We start from the raw sequence: 17,410 nt of genomic DNA on the forward strand, positions 1-17,410 counted from the left end.
AATAGAAACAGAGGGAATTATAAGAGTTCCCCAGCTCTGCAGCTAGTCAACCTTTGGCTGCTTGGGGTTCTTAGAACATGAGGATTCTTGATTCCTAGTACTATTCAGAGATCCAAACTACCCTGCATTTTTGTTGGAAATATTAAGTGTTTTACTGTTATTTTAATATCCTCAGTTCTCAATTCTAAGTATTATATCATGCATTTCAATCTATTATCTCAGAAGATGACTTCCCACTGTAACGTAGCTATATTGCAGTACTAGGAAAAAGATTCTGTGCAATGCTGTATTATAGCAGCATATATGATAAAAGTCACAAATAGTGGAGCCTATTAGTATTTCTCTTACTGAAACTCAAATGGAATGTAGTAAAACTTTACTTGAAAATGAAGCTAGTTTTGCATGATCCATAAGCCTCTTTGTTTTGTTGGAGGCGTGTTTTTACAAAGTATTATTCATTGCTGTTGACACAAATAAGAATCTAAAAAATCAAGTCTTAGACTGGATAACTTTTAATAGCATGAGCAATTTAACTTGTTTCCTGAATGAAATAGATCATTCAAAGTGCCATTTAATAGCTCACTATGCTGTAACTGTGACTGACAAGTGATTCATATGCTGTATAGTTTATAACAGCATGGTAAGAAAACTGGAATTTTTGCTCAAATTTTAATACTTGATACTCAGTGCAAGTAAAGCTTCTAAATCTGTAAATAGTTTTTCAAACATTGGATCAAGAAGCTAAGACCAGAGAAGCAATTAAACACTAAACATAGTAGTTAAACATCAACCTCCATGGGTTCAGCCAGGTGATAGCCTGCTGAAACTTATATTCATTATCAACCCTTAAACTGGCAGACATTTTTGATACAAGTGGATGAATAGGCTTAATATGTACAGCTGATAACTGATTTTCATGTGATAGCAGGAAGAAGTTAAGACATTGAAAAGTAATGGTTTTGGATGACTCATTCACAAACTTATCTATGATAATAAATACCAGAAGCTAGGGAAAACTGCAGTCTGAAAACCTGCCATTTAGCTGGTGCGTAATTCTCTAGATGCTATAGTTTCTAAATTCCCGAAGGTGCTCAAAAAGTATGTAGAAACACTAGAATTTCTAATATTTTAAAAACTCTTAACCTAGCTGAGGTGGCATACAAAAATTAGAGGTCCCCACACCAAAATCCCTTGGATCCTGTTTCTTACGGAATAGGCTCGCTATGACATACTGTAGCAGCTGTGGCTTTTCTTGGAGGCTCCCACAGAACTGACAGTCTTATTTTGCGTACTAATCTGTAACACTGAATAGAATATAGTCAGTCCAGGTACACTTGCTTTCTACCTGAAGGAATTAGAAGCATTTCTTTCACTGGTTTTGATTCACTCAGCATGATAATGCAGGCTGAAATTCAGGCAGCTTAGAAAACTTTTCAAACTACATTCTCCAAGACAGATTTCTTTCCTGCCTGTTAAAAAATGACCAACACTGTTCTCACTATTAATCCAAATAATTGTTTTCCTTCAGATAAACGTACTTAACATATTTGAAAATGCAGTAGTTTTTTTCTTGTCAGCATTTGATCCAGTATCTCTCTGGCTAGCATACCATGCTCAGTTTTTCATTTCTGTGAAGACATAATCACCAAGTTCCACTAAGGCACAACATGAATGAATTTCCTGTGTGTTTCACAGCAAAGGATCAGACAACAGTGCAGTGCACATACACGAACTTGATCACAGGCCTGTAATACCAGTAAACAATGACTTCCTTATCACTATGAACAGTATGAGATTTCCAAGCTCATTCTCCCCACTGGCCTTTGAGATCAAAGATCAAGAAATGATGATGTGGTAAAGCTGTGGATGGTCCAACCAGCAGTGGCTTGCATTGTTTTTCTCAGTGGAACTTGGAAGCTGTTACTGGGTAATTTCTCTTCTGGTCCAAAACTATTATCTATGTGGCGTTAGTGGAACTAGGCTATGTATCCTGTCCCATGCAGTACAAGAGGCCACTGCAAGATAAATGATTGCCACAGCCTTGACTACACTTGGACAGTACATTATGTACTGTTAATTTTTTACTGATTTTTAACTGATACACAAAATTGTCAGAATATATTTGGGATATTAGCTTTTAAATAATAAAAAATCTCAAGCAAGATAGAAGTGATCAGAAAAGCAAACACTCTGAAGAATTAAGTAAGCTGTATTCTCCATCTTCTGCTGAAGGTATAAATCTCTGCTGGCCTAAGTGTTAGTAAAACTCACAGTCTTTGGATTCTTGCTGCTCTGGAATGACCAGATAGCATTAGTTGACAAGAATGTTTTATTTCACGTGCAGCATGTTAGGTTTCTGCTTAGAAATCTGTCAATATAGCTGGCTCAACTTAGTGTACAAGGATTCTTGAAAAGTGGAAGTGTTATTTAATAATCAATTGCTTTCTGCCTTCAGATCTTGCTCTCCTGAATGTTTTGATCATGGGCCTTGTTATAGAAATGGATTATAGTTTATTTTCTGGGGCAGGGATTTGCTGCATACCTCGATTTTATCCTAATATAGTTTCAGGAAACAAGCTGGTCTTGCAGCCAGACCCAGGAAAAAGTAATTCTGGAGTCCCAATGTGCATAGAGATGAAGATACTCAGAATACTTAATCACAAGTGGATTTTCTAGAAGTAAAAAATGTAGTTCAGAATGTAATTTCAAGTTGGACTGCAATGGAAATAATTGTTTGGTAGAAAAGGTACCTTAAATAAAGTCAGCACTATAAAACCTGCTTTTTTCACTGCAAAGTTTCTTTTTCAGTTATCTATTTCAATGGGATTAATCAGAAAAAAATTCATGTCAATATGATAGAATACTGTTTAGGAAAAAAATATTGAAATAACAATGTGCTGCATCCTTACTTTGGGAATGGGAGATGAGTGTTATTAAATTCTTAAACAGTTGATAACTTATCTATATATCAAGTAACACGCATTCATTGAAATTAAAAATTACAGAATCACAGAATCACTAGGTTGGAAAAGGCCCACTGGATCATCGAGTCCAACTATTCCTATCAATCACTAAACCATGCCCTTCAGCACCTCATCCACTCATCTTTAAACTCAACCACCTCCCTGGGCAACCTATTCTAGTGCCCAATGACACTTTCCGTGAAATATTTTTTTCCTGATGTCAAGCCTGAACCTCCCCTGTGGAGTTTGAGGCCATTCCCTTTTGTCCTGTCCCCTGTCACTTGGGAGAAGAGGCCAGCTCCCTCCTCCAGTAATGTAATAAATACAGTAATGTAATAAATACATTACTGATTGATATATATACTAAATAATGACAAAACAGTAAACCTGCTAGGATATGTTTAATAGTATATCACTGAGTCAGGTACATTTAATAGGATATCAGTAAGAGCTTCCTCTGCCCTTTCTGCAATGCTAACCAACATTTCAGTGTTTGACTGAATAAACTGTCAGTGGTAGTTTATCCTAGTAGTGTCAGATGAAAACATTATGGCAGCAAGAGCAAATTTTACCAGTTGTTTTATTTTTTTACCTTATGATTCCTGAGTTTTAAGGAATCTTTGCTGAAAGTAATTGATTTATATAACTGGTTAGACCTTTAGGGCTTCATCAGGAGTTAACATATAATCAGGTGAGAGGCTACTTCACATTTCATAATTGTGTTAGTCATTTGCTGTTGAAGGCTCTTGCAAAACTAATTTAACAACCAAAGGTTCCTAAACAGCTGAGAATCTTATAATAAAATATTTCTCCTTTATTTTTTCATATATTAATTCAAAGAAAACATCTTTGTGGTAATAGAAGACCCATAAGGCAGGTACGTCCAGTACTAAATTCACATACCCCTAAACATGATTGAATTTGAAGACCCTACCAGTGGGATTAACCTTTTCTAATTTTAGCTACCTATAAAGTAGCTAAAAGAGTATCTAATCTGTTGCCTCATTTGGACTCAGCATAGTTCATGAAGAAAAAAAAGGAGCTCCAGAGCGCAATTCATCCCATCCTAAAATGGCTGGCTGACATAACCGGGATGAAATGCCCTTTAAAGTTGTTTGAGTGGGAACTACAACTTGCACAGTTAAAGCACCTTTTAAATTAATCAGTAATTCTAGATTTGCCTTGAGGATAAAATATGAGGACATGCCTGTCTGAACCTACTTGTCCAAATAGGTAGGGTAGGTGAAGTATTTGACATTTAGATGGCTAAAATAAGGTGAAATGAATCCTGCTTTATACTTCAAAAAGATGACACTTTGGCAGGCAGTCTCATTTTTACGATACTACAAATTATCATACTTAAACACAGAGGAAGCAGAAAATACTATCCACTGTATTCCATAGAATCACAGAATCATAGAATAGATTGGGTTGGAAGGGACCTTAAAGATCAACTTGTTCCGACATCCCTGCGATGGGCAGGGACACCTCCCACTAGATCAGGCTGCCCAAGGTCCCATCCAACCTGATGGCCTTGAACAACTCCAGGGAGGGGGCATCCACAACTTCCCTGGGCAACCTGTTTCAGTGTCTCAGCAGCCTCATGGTGAAGACATTCCTTCTTATGTCTAGTCTAAATCTGCACCTGTCTAGTTAATATCCATTGTCCCTAGTCCTATCACTACAAGCCTTTGTGAACATTCCCACCCCAGCTTTCTTGTATGTCCCCTTCAGGTACTTGAAGGTCGCTATAATATCTTCTCAGAGCCTTCTTTTCTCCAGGCTGAACAAGCTGAACTCTCAGTCTGTCCTTGTATGGAAGGTGCTCCAGCCCTCTGATCATCTTTGTAGCCCTCCTCTGGACCCCTTCCAACCATTCCATATCCTTCTTATGTTGAAGATTCCAGAACTGGACATAATAATCCAGCGGGGTATCACAAGAGCGGAGTAGAGGGGTAGAATTACCTCCCTCGGCCTGCTGGCCATGCTTCTTTTGGTGCAGTCTGGCACATTGTTGGCCTTCAGGGCTGTGAGTGCACACAGCCAGCTCACGTCGAACTTCTAATGAACCAGCACCCCCAAGTCCTTCTCTGCAGGGCTGCTCTTAATCACATCATCCCCCATTCTGTATTGAAATCAGGAATTGCCCCAACACAGGTGTAGGACTTTGCACTTGGCGCTGTTGAACCTCATGAGGTTCTCACAGGCCCACTTCTCCAGCCCGTCCAGGTCCCTCTGGATATCTTGTCCTTCCATTCAGCTTGGCAAACTTGCTGAGGGTGCACTCAATCTCGCTCTCAATATCATTGATGAAGATATTAAACAGCCCTGGTCCCAGTATGGACTCCTGAGCGACACCACTTGTCATGGATCTCCATCTGGGCTTTGAGCCATTGACCACCATTTCCCCCCATTCCTCATCTCAGAACAACGTTAAGAAATAAATACAGTTGGATTGTTGCCTTAAATACCTATCTAAACAAAGCCATCTAAGAGAAGTTTTAAAACAATACTTCTTTATTTACTCATTTATTATTGAAGACTTGATTTACTGACTTAGTGGGATTGTAGCAGCAAATTATTAATGATGCAGAAAGTACAGCATCAACAGTTTAAAGACAGAATCTTGCACTTTTTAAAGTGTGTTGTTATTACTTATCTTAGATTTAGAAAAGCTAAAACCATTAGAGCACAAGAAGCAAAGAGAATTCTACTTGAAAGAGAAAACAAAATTAAAAAAATATTTTTTTCTTTTGTATAGATTTTTTTTGCCTTTTTTCATTATTCCTCTGAGTCCTTTTTTTGTATGCTTCATCTATAGAGACATATGACTATAATATGAGTGTTCACAGACCTGTGTCTGCTTAGTTGAATGGTTTATGTTATGCTGTATTTTTCTTGAAAAAAATACTTATGTCATCTTTTCTCATGTGTTTGATAGTTTCCTAGGCCTCATATTTCCAGTTGATCCATAAAGGCTTTTAAAATGCTACTTTCTTCCATGGTACCTAAATGACTGATGATTATTGTTTATGCGATATAGAAAGACAATTTATGCAGCTAAACCAAGCCATGCAGAAAGATGTCAAGAGAAACGAAAAAAAAACGAAAAAATCTTCATGATAGGAGTAAGTTAGAAAATCTAAGAAACAGTTGTTTAAAGATACTGATACTCACCTTCAGATAAGTAAAGCTCATTGCAGCTTCAGAAGGACACTTTAATGCTATTCATTTGTTCTGCTCTTGAGCATCCTAGGAGGTAACTAGTCACATATTTATTGTAGAACAGCATTAAGGTATATTAATTTACATTATCTGCCAGCTAGAGGAGAAAAGAATCCCTTCCATTTGCTTCAAATCAAGTGACAGACTTCTGAGGAAAATTTCCCATTCACAAGTAGAGTCCTTCATTAGGAGTCATGCATGTTAGAGGAGTCTTCTTTAACCACTGAGAACAATACATAGGAGCCATAAGAAAGAGCAAGATGATCCTGTGTCTCTGATCTAAATGTCGTCCCAATGAGACCCACAAACAAAGAGAGAGGGGAAATCAGTTCTTACATCAGAACGTTCCTGTAATATTTAATATGAATGAACTTCCACTATGAACTTCTGGTCACAAAAGAGAAGAGCAGAACACTTCTAAGAGTCTTGAGAGACTGAGAAGTTCCCTGTCTGTTCACATTTCTCTTGTTTTCACAGTAAGTTATTTACTGATTTGGAACCATAAGATTCCTGCATGCATGGGATATGGGAAAGGAGTATTTTGTTGTTTTCTAGACAGATGATTTTCATGATCATGAAGAAAGTTTTAAGAACTTTTGAAAATCTGTGTTCAGAGTAACAGCCTACATTAAGGAGCTGCTATTATTGTCTATCCTTTAGGATTAAATTAGGACTAGTTTACATTACTTTCTTATAAGAGAAACACACCATTAGAACTGAAATGAAAGTTTTCTTTCCTTGGATAGTCACAGCAGATCAGTGTCCTTGATTTTCCTTCCTGCACCCCATTCTACATGGACTGCAGTCTGGAGAAGTATGGTGATCACATCCATTTTGTCACTGCTAGGCAAGTAGCCAGTTCAGGAAACAGTTTAATATGTGATCTTCTTGTGAAGTGGATTTGACAGGGAATCAAAAGGCATCTGCTAAATTGAGTGGAGAATAGGGTTGCTACATTCATTCTTTAGTAATAATGCAATAACATGAAGGATGCACCACACCCATCAAAATGCACCTAAGGTGCTATGCTATATGCCATGGGATGTCAGAGGGATAAAGGGAATTGGAAGGTTTTAGGGAGGAATATTGGAAGAGTATGGAGAATGCTGAAGCTTCAGCAATACAGGTTTTTCAGAGTGGTCTCTGTGGTAGACCTGTCTATAGCACTCAGTTTATCTTGGAAAGAACTAGTAGAAGTGATCTGAAACAAACTTGGGAGTAAACTATTATTTATGGGTCCAGTGGTCAATACGCATATATAAAAAGAGATGCACACACATTTATCTTGTGTGACTATTAGTTCAACATGAAACTAACTGTAGAAATCAAAACCAAATTGGACATCACTTCCAACTTGCAGAGGTATATTGTTCAGCTTCTGTACATGATGTACATTTTCTTTAAAAGTTCATTACTTTCACCAGAAATTTGTTCTGTGCTACAGATTTAATTCGTGCAGCTGAAGCTAGATGAATACATAATTTAGAAAACATTTACTGCAAGAAATTTATCTCTGGACAAACAAATCTCTGGAAGAGACAGAATTTGATCTAATTTTCTGAAGTGGAAATTCAGATATAGCTGTCACAGGTCAACAGAGGTTATAAGTAAATTTGTAACTAAGATAACCAAGCTACACAGGTGAAATAACAAAACTAATGATGACTAGTATAATAGAGTGGATTGTTGAGCTTGTCACCATCAGCTCCCTCAATAGAAAGCTAAGTGAGAGAGGCACTTTTTTGGCATGATTCATCTCCCCATAAATATGGTGGCATGATTCATCTTCCCATAAACATCTAAAATAGGTCAGATGAATCATTCCTTAAACATCACTGTAGCTTTCTACTGTTGGAAAATGAGAATATAGTATTTAGTTGAGGTGGTAGCTGAGATGAATCACCACCCTATATGCTTGTGTGACAGGTGTGATAAGCTGATGTGATCTTTTACTGCCTTCTTCCTTGTGGGTTTTGGGTTTGGCATTATTATTGTTTAGTAAACATCACTGCTTCACTGCTTTCATCAGTATTCACATGCATATGTTCAAGGTTATACATGAACTGAACAGTATAAATTGGAAGGCTTCATAATAAGCTTATACTTGGTATTACAAAGCTGACATCACAGTATATGTTACTCGAACATTATAATAACATGAATCAGATCTTCATGCAAAGTCAGGCAAAATGCAGAAAAGGGAAAAATGTTCTCTTATGTCCTACCATGTTCCACTGAAAATAGATAATTTGCTCAAGCCCTGATATTACCAGTGCTGATTAGACTTAATAGGTAAAGGACCTCTTTGCACAGCTATGGAGACGTGCTAATAACATGTAAAGGGTGTTAACTTCAGAATCGTTTTCTACAACAATTTTAGTGATTGGTTTTATTTGTTAATAAAAGCATTCTGAAGTGCACTTGTAATTGTCTTTGGATTTGTAGAGGCAGCAAAAGGCTGAGAATGGTGAATATATACATATGAGGTCCAACACAAAAAAAAATGAGACTGTGCCTGTAATTCTTTTTATTTAACAAATTAACAAAATTGATTGTGATCACCTTCAAAATAGTTCTCTTCTGAGTTGGCACAGCTGCATACAATGCTGTTGATGTTCAAAGCGTTTGTGAAGATCATTTTCTGAAAGACTGTTAAGAATCTGCATCATTTTTGCTTTCACATATTCTACTGACAAAAAATTGGTTCCTTTGCACACTGACTTGATCTTTGGAATTGCCTCACCATAAGCCTCAGTCAATAACTGAAAAGTTTCCATTACAGATTTCTCAAGTATTACAAGTAACTTGATGTTAGCTCACTGTTCACTCTTGAATACTGACATTTTCCGACCGAGGGCTAAGAAAACATCTGTATTTGAACATGTATCCACTTGTACTGTGTGAAGAAATCAAGATGAGCCTTGTCTCACTGTGAGAGGTTAGAACACATTCTAAAATCATCTCTTTGTTTCTGCCCTCCCATTCTTGATTCTTGAGTTATAGGATTACTTTCAGTTTTTCTGTGTCTGACCTCCTGTTTGTGTGTATGTGTATATATATATATATACAGTACTGTGTTGAATGGTTAAATAAACAACAAGTGAGAGAGAGCAATAAGAACTCATGCATAGGCTGGAAAATAGAGCTAGAATTCAAAATAGTGGGATGCCATTCAATGGGTACATATGCAGATTCTGCATATAGGTAGCAATAAGATGTGTCAGAGATTGGAGGAGAACTGGCTCAACAGTTCTGTTGAAAAGATGGTTCCCAAGGTAAATGTGAGTTACAGAAGCAATACTATTCTGGAACAACACAAAATTTTTGAAGTACCTACTCAGGCAGAGCTATATATGAATTTGGAACTCCTAAAAATATAGCTTGTCCAAGTACACACATAATTTGGGCAATTTAGACTTCCCTTTGAAAGTCTTTGGGATTAAGTTTTATGACATAGAGGTAGAATGGATCCCCTTTATAACTCAAAGGATTGTTCCTTTTAATAAAAAGAAAAGAAATTTAGAACAGGTTTCAGGAGTAAGTTTCATCATCTGTCTTCTCTGAGCCAATCATCCTCTTTCTTTGTATAAATAGGGGAGAAAAGCAGTGTGATTCATCTTATTTCCATGTGGACATCTATACTAAGTCAGATGAATCATGCCATACTCTTTACTGATTAGCTAAGGCATAGACTCATCTACTTTGGAGATGCATTTGGTCTTTTGAGATGTCTGCAGTCAGTTGGGGAGAATCTAATCTGAAATACCTAAAAGGAGAAATAAGCAAATAATTTATTCTCATTGGTGACAGCAGATGAGAGTATGGTGAAGTGCTGGAATGATTTTCTTAGAGGTTGTGGCCTCTCTATTATTGTGCATTTTTTAAGGATAGTTTAGAAAAATGTGTTCAAATATGAGATTACAAATCTAGTTGAACCTGCCCTTGGTTCAAAAGATACATTAGAAGACATCTCAAGTTTCTCCTAGCCCTGTGTTTCTGTGTGGTTTCATTAGTTAGTGAAAGATATTCCAGCCCTACATAAGCTAAGATACACAGCTGTAAAGGGAATGGGAATGTAATCAGTTTTGAGTGATTCGAGAGATGTGTACCCCTTGTCACATTTCATGATGGGGCAGGTAACGTGATGAGATGGGAGTCACAGTGGGGTTATACATTTGAAGAGACACACATTTCCAAGCTGCTATTATCTCCAGGTCCTTCCTGGAAAGCATTACATGCTCTCAGATTTATGTTTAAATCTAGCATCTGTTGTTGTTTGATCCAATGAATTAACTCTAACAAAGCATTGATAGTCCTTAAAAAGCATCTTCTTAGAAAACGTACCTACTTTAGGAAAGTCTTTGACACTGTTTCCTACAGCATTCTCTAGGGAAAAAAAATGGTTGCTCATGGCTTGGGTGGGTGTACTCTTCACTAGGTAAAAAAAAACTGGATATCTAAGCCCAAACAGTTGTGGTGAATGAGATTAAATTAATTTTGCAGCTGGTCACAACTAGTTGCCCAGGACTCAGTGTTGGGGCTAGTTCTGTTTGTCAGTGATCTGGATGAAGCGATTGAGTGCACCCTCAGTAAGTTTGCAGACAACACCTAGTTGAGCAGGAGTATTGATATACTTGAGGGATGAAAGGATCTATAAAGGGATCTGGACAGACTAGATTGATGGTCTGAGGACAATTATGTGAGGTTCAACAAGGCTAAGTGTCAGGTCCTGCATTTGGGCCACAACAACCCCATGCAATGCTACAGGCTTGAGGAAGAGTGGCTGGAAAGCTGCCTGGTAGAAAAGGACTTGAGTGTGTTGGTAGAAAGCCAGCTGAAGGAGGAATGTTATGAGTTTTGGGTGAGGAAACTGGAGTTGTTTAGTCTGGAGAAAAGGAGGCTGAGGGGACCCCTAACTGCTCTTTATGACTACCTGAAAGGAGGTTGTAGTGAGGTGGGTGTTACTTTTTTCTCCCAAGTAACAAGTGATAGGATGAGAGGAAATGGTCTCAAGTTGCATCACAAGAGGTTTAGATTGGATATTGGTAAATATTACTTCATCAAAGGGGTTGTCAAGCATTGGAACAGTCTGCCCAGGGAAGTGGTGCTGTCACCGTCCCAGGAGGTGTGGAGAAGACATGTAGATGCAGTGCTTAGGAACATGGTTTTTTTGGTGAATATGTGGTGATTTTGAAAGTGTTACGTTTACAATTGGACTTCATGATGTTAAAGAGCTTTTCTAACCTAAAGATTCTATGCTTCTAAGTGCCAAAGCTACTAGCTACAATGGATCATCTAACATGTATTGTTTAGTTCTTAGTTTCCAAAGAATGGGTTATGAATTGGAGTAGAAATGAATTGTATTAAAACCAGGAGTCATACTGGGTAAAAAAGGATGAGTCCAATCCATGTCATATTTGATCCTAAGGTGCTTTTATTAAAAACAGCTGCATGGAATATTCTGTACAACTGTCATAAAAAAAGCCCTCCTAGAAACAATTCCTTTTTCCTGAGACTTCCTCAATGTTTAAATATCTTCCGACTTTCACTTAAATTTGATAAGTTTATATACTAAAACTGTACGTCTTTTCCTAACCAGTTTAGAGAACTGATTTTTTTTCTCTTGTTGACAGGTGCTATTTTCCTCTTGTAATTGGGAAAAAGTGTATTTGTCTGCCTGATTATCTACCTCTTGAGAATTTATATCTTGTCAAGTTAGCAATGGTACATTTACTAATCTGTCTGAAACTTGGATGTGTGTACTTAAAATTCATTCCTTTTTACAGTATTTTGCAAACTAAGTACTGAAATATATCACGTAAACCAAAATGGTTTTGTATCACCTACATAAAGGAGAATTTTGCTCCTATCGCTAATCACTGATAATGATTAGATCACTAATCAGTAATATACCAGAGTTCTGCGGAGGGACATACAGTTTTTCTTCTTGATATCTAATAGAGGAACATAGAAATGTCACATAAAATTATGACAAATCCAGTCCCAATTTCCATCCACATTCATTATTCCCAAATCTTCCATGGAAAACATGGATGTTTGTTTAAGAAACACAGCCTTAATGAGCATTTTTTTCCTCTCTTTTCTCATAATATAAATGAAGTGAAGAAAAGTAAGACATTATAAATATGTCTGATCCCTTACCAAACTCTTTCGAGGCTGTTTGAAACCCATGACATGTAGTCAAGTTAAGTAAACAAACTCCTCAGATTTCTTTGACTGACTGGTGTGATGATTTTTAGTGTGGAATTCCTCACACTATCAGATGAAGGAATTCACCAAACCTCAATCAACACATTGAAGAGAGCTGGCAGATTAAATATTCAGTGATACAAAACGGATGTATTTACTTGTTTGATGTGCAAGAAATGTTGATCTGTAGTGTTGCGCCTGCCAGAACCTGATTAGCATTTCACTTTGACCTGTATAAATAAAAAAACAGCTCACCGAATTTGAATGAATATTGCCAGCATAAAACTGGGATAATTTGGGAGGAGGGGAAAGTCATGTTCTAAACATTCAAACAGAAAGACAAATGCTTCCTCTGGTGTCAATCATCATCATAGTTTTACGGAAATCTTCCTGAGGTTATTCTTTCCCATCATGTGTAATTCCTCTGTGATTTCCTGATAATTACATTTTATAAAGCTATCAGGTAAAGTCATGATGTTCAGGCAACAATCTGGAAACCAAGTATACACTTACTTTTGTTCTAAGAAAAACATATTCCCAACTATACAGAATGAAAGTGGTTTTGAATAAAAACAGTAGAAGTTTGTCATTTATCTACAATTAAGACCAATTAGAAGAATGATCATCTCAACTCTGTGTCTGTATAAACTGCAATATCTTATAATGTTTGATGACTGTTTGCCTTAATACCAGTTCCTTAAAAAAAATCATGAGGAGTCACCCTGACTAAATGTAGGTATCAGCATAACTGAGTGATTTGTTCTAACATTCCTTTATAGCCAAGGGAGAGGCACAAGCACTTCCAGAGAGCAGTTCATGTCAACCAAAAGTAGTTATCTAAAGTCAGAGAAATGAATCATGCCCTAAAAGTGTTTGTCTTGATTGAATTTTAGGGAGCTTGTCATGGCTAACATATACACATTTGAAGTTATGTGAAAGAATTTTACCCTTCTTATCAATTAATTTTCTGATCGTCCCATCATCCTGCTATAAATTCCAAATTTCCCTTTTCATGTATCTGAGATGACTTGCCTTCCTTATTTATTATGGGAAATGTGTGAAAATTCATATAATAAATCACTATCAATGTCCTTTTGCAAACCATGCACACAAAACATTGTACATTGAAAGATTTTCAGAGGGTTCATTATATGATACCATTTTTAAAGCTGTGTTTTCCTGAGTGTTCTACTTGCAACTCTGAACATATTTCATTCCAATGTAGTAAGGAATTTATTCAGAATTTAGAAATATTTTCCTCCAATGCGAAGCATTGCCTGGGAAATACACGGAACAATGCAAAATCAGAAAGAAGGTAAGCAGAATCCAAAATGGAAAAGAGGGCTTAGTAGACCTCTATTTCTTGCTAGTTATTTCTTCGCTTGGCACTATACAAAACAATCTGCTCTTATTGCTTTCAAAATGACAAGATGAATGGCCCCATCGTCATCACTATTAAAAGGATAGCAGAGTGAATAAAAAAAAAAAGAACAGTTTCGGGAGAAAAGTGAAATCATTGATTACAATTAGATAACAAAAAAACTATGTGATATTCCTTCATGTGATTATTATTTATTCATTCATTCATTCATATGGCAGTTCAATATTAAAGTATCCTCTATCAAGGTATGATCATTCACATTCCAATCACAGCTTAGGAGTATGTTAAATAGATTATAAGGCTAGCTATTTTAAAGTCAACGTTATTAAGTTTCACTGAGAAGTTAAAAAAGAATTTTATGAGCCATTGGTGATGATTTTCATTAATTTCTAAAACTTAATGAAGCTCCAGAGAACTGGAAAAGAAGATAATTTTATTCTAACATTTTATGAAAAACAAATACCAGATTTGGAGGTCATAGTGTCAGGTCAGCTGAACATGGGTCCTGTGGCAGTGCTGGGCTTGTTCTTCAATGTATAAATAGGAACATAGAGAAGGAAAAGAAAAAAACCCACTGAATCTGCTATTTTAGGAAACAAATTCTACATGGCAAAATAGTATCAGGACTGCTAAGAAGAGATTAACACGAAGTAAAGATATTAAGCAGATTATAAAATAAGAATGAGAAGTACAATTATCAATTCAGACTAACAAAAAGATGTATTAAAATGATGAGTTAAATTAATTTCATCTGGCTTTGGGAAATATTTTTCTGTATTCTTCACTATATTAAGTTTTCTAATAAAAGTTAAATGATTTTTTTACATTGGTTAAATAAGGAATGAGTTTCTTATTGATTCTCACAATTTCATTATGGGCAAAACCAAGAGCACACCTTACATATGGATCCAAGAGAATCTGCTGTTTCTCTGATGAATCTTTTAGCAACCTTTTGAAATGCAACAGTTCTTTTTAGTGTAATTACAGTGACAGTAATGCCTACAGACCAAATTATCTATGATTGTTAATTCCTATTAATATTCCAACGAAAACTGTCATGCTCCCACTTCCTGATGTCTGCTGTTCTTTGGTGCCGTGCTCATATCCCCTGCGTGTTGCTTAGATGAATCATCAATCCTGAGCTCTCCACTTGGAGGAGTATGATGCTTCTGATAGAGCTTTCTTGTATGATGATCTTGGGCCTTCTAAGGGTTAATTTTGTTTGTTTCAATCCTGTGTTTGCTAATGGGGTACACTCTTACCTACCCTCTTGGTCTTTGGTCTTACCTACCTTGATCACTTCACTTTTTTTAAGTCCTTCATATAGGATTTTAAAGAGAATTATGCAATTCAACAAATGTAAAAAGAAATAATTACAATATAACTAAATCAATCCCAAGATATGCAAGAAACTCCTGCCATCTGAGTATGTGAGCAATTTGCTATTGAACACAGGAAAACTTAGGCAATAGTTATCTAACTCTAATTCAAATTACTTTATTTTGTTTTTACAAATAGAGCTAAAAAAAGTTCAAGACCCAGCAAGATCTGACAAATTCTGGAGTCTGTTATGAGTAGTTATGTCTATAAAGCCAGTAACGTTGTATTGGCAACACAATGTTGATTTGGGCTACGGGTTTAATCTATTCTACTTGTTTTTTACTGACTTCAATGATGAATGTATAATCTATTATCCTGATTAATTTGAAATATGTGGTAATGAGGAACAGTTTTAGTGAATCTCAAATATCTTCAGCTGACACTTATCCTTTTGATCTCTCTCCAATATAACCTTCACAGGCAATGCCCTAATGAGTACATTCATTATAATTCATTTATATGTCTTGAAGACTTTATTCTTCTAGCTCATTTTTATATGATAAATGATTAGGGGATTTTGCAGTATATCTGGCCTGTGTAGTACTTTGTAGCTAGGGATAATCACACTGAATTTTCCACCTATGTGTACTTCCCTTTTTGATATATTTTAAACAAAGATATTGCGCATGTAATAGTGGGTGGGTTAATTTCTTTTCCATAATTATTTTTTTCTATAAATTTTGAATGCTTTTTGTTTGCTAGGCTGTAAACTTTACCTGAGACGTTCCCCTTGACTCCAACAGGACAATGTCTGCAAGATACACTTCATTGGACTATAAATCTTTACTAGAGAGAGTCTGATGCTTCTGGATTATTTGCCCTGCCCATAAACAGAAGGAAGAGATGAGAACATTAATGGCAACTGGCACAGGCTAATACTTTCTCATAGGACATTTCAAGTCATAATATATGCGTAATGTTGTTAGGTTTTTCAGCATTTACTTGTATTTAGTTACCTGGTTCCTGAATATTGTGGATTGATACTTAAAATAATCCAAACTCATAATTTTTGTGTCCCCTCTGAAATGTGAAAGGCATTCTTGCTAAGTACTGTATTCATAGTTCAAGGATGGATTTTAACCTGTCTGATAATAGTTTATTTAGTTCTATATATGGTATCCTAACTAAGTGAGATTTTGCAATCTGTAATGTAGGCTGGTGGATTAGTACTGAATTATAAGACTTCACAACTTTTTTGGCTCACTACTAATACTGGACATTTTGATTAGTTTCATTTAATTTAATTTCATATTAGACTCTTTGTGTTTCAAAAGATAATACTCAGAATTTAGGCCATTTATTTCCCTATTTAGCTGCTTATATAGATAATTTATGTGTGTGGAGAAAGGGTAAATTTAAGAAAATGAAGGTGCTTTTATTACAACACAGTTCCACAGAAATTTGTTTTAAAATAATTTTCCAAGGTACATGTAGCAGAAACACAATTTACCAGAACTATTAAGGGTGAGAATTGTACGGCTGGTTTAAAATTCAGTCCAAATTTTTTTAATTCTGTCCAATATTTCCTTTAAGTCTAGGTAGTATCCAGGAATTAAAAAGAACACAATTTCTTTTTTGTTTCTCTTTATAATTTGTTCTGGTAAACAAGGCGTGAGTATGGATTTGTGTTGTATTTTAAAGCCGATAATCCACTGGACTGATTACTGCATTGTGGTATCTTTATAATTTAGAACTACCTATGACTTTTGGGAGCAGTGATGTTAAAGAAAATGAATGGAAGATTGTGAATCTTTTAAAGCAATGACAATAAAGTTATTTTACATCACTTTGTGATCTCTTTGTTAAATACACTATTAATAAAAAAAAAAGGAATATAGGTACTGATATGGAAAATCAGCTGAATAAATTCAATATGTAAACCAGACAAGTGCTCATTACAGTTTTCCCCTAGCCTTGTGGTTTGTTCCTTCTTAGCAAAACCAGGAAGAAAGATACTACTTTCTTTCAAAAAAATAATGGGTTAATAAATTGACAGCCATGATTTTCAGTTTAGGAGAGTACAAATCATAATTCTAAGTGTAGCCAAAGAAAAATAGAGTTGATATGTCATCTATAGTAAATGCTAAATGTTATTCACAGTAGATATCTGTAGTATTTTGCAGAAGGTATCTGTAGGGTATTCTGTAATGATTACTATGAAGATCTCATAAAGGATGGAGATACGAGACACTGAGCTTGCAGATTAAAAAAACATTTAATAACAACAAAAACAGCCTATCTGGCTCATCTT

General features: G+C 35.9%; 1 protein-coding gene across 2 annotated transcripts in view; it reads left to right on the top strand.

The window, feature by feature from the left end:
* The window catches only part of GPC5 (glypican 5), a 643,004-nt gene that overhangs the window by 75,698 nt on the left and 549,896 nt on the right, over positions 1 to 17,410 (top strand). The gene's annotated exons all lie outside the window — the stretch shown is intronic.

Source organism: Phaenicophaeus curvirostris, chromosome 1 (genome assembly GCF_032191515.1).
Source record: "Phaenicophaeus curvirostris isolate KB17595 chromosome 1, BPBGC_Pcur_1.0, whole genome shotgun sequence".
Lineage (NCBI taxonomy): Eukaryota > Metazoa > Chordata > Aves > Cuculiformes > Cuculidae > Phaenicophaeus > Phaenicophaeus curvirostris.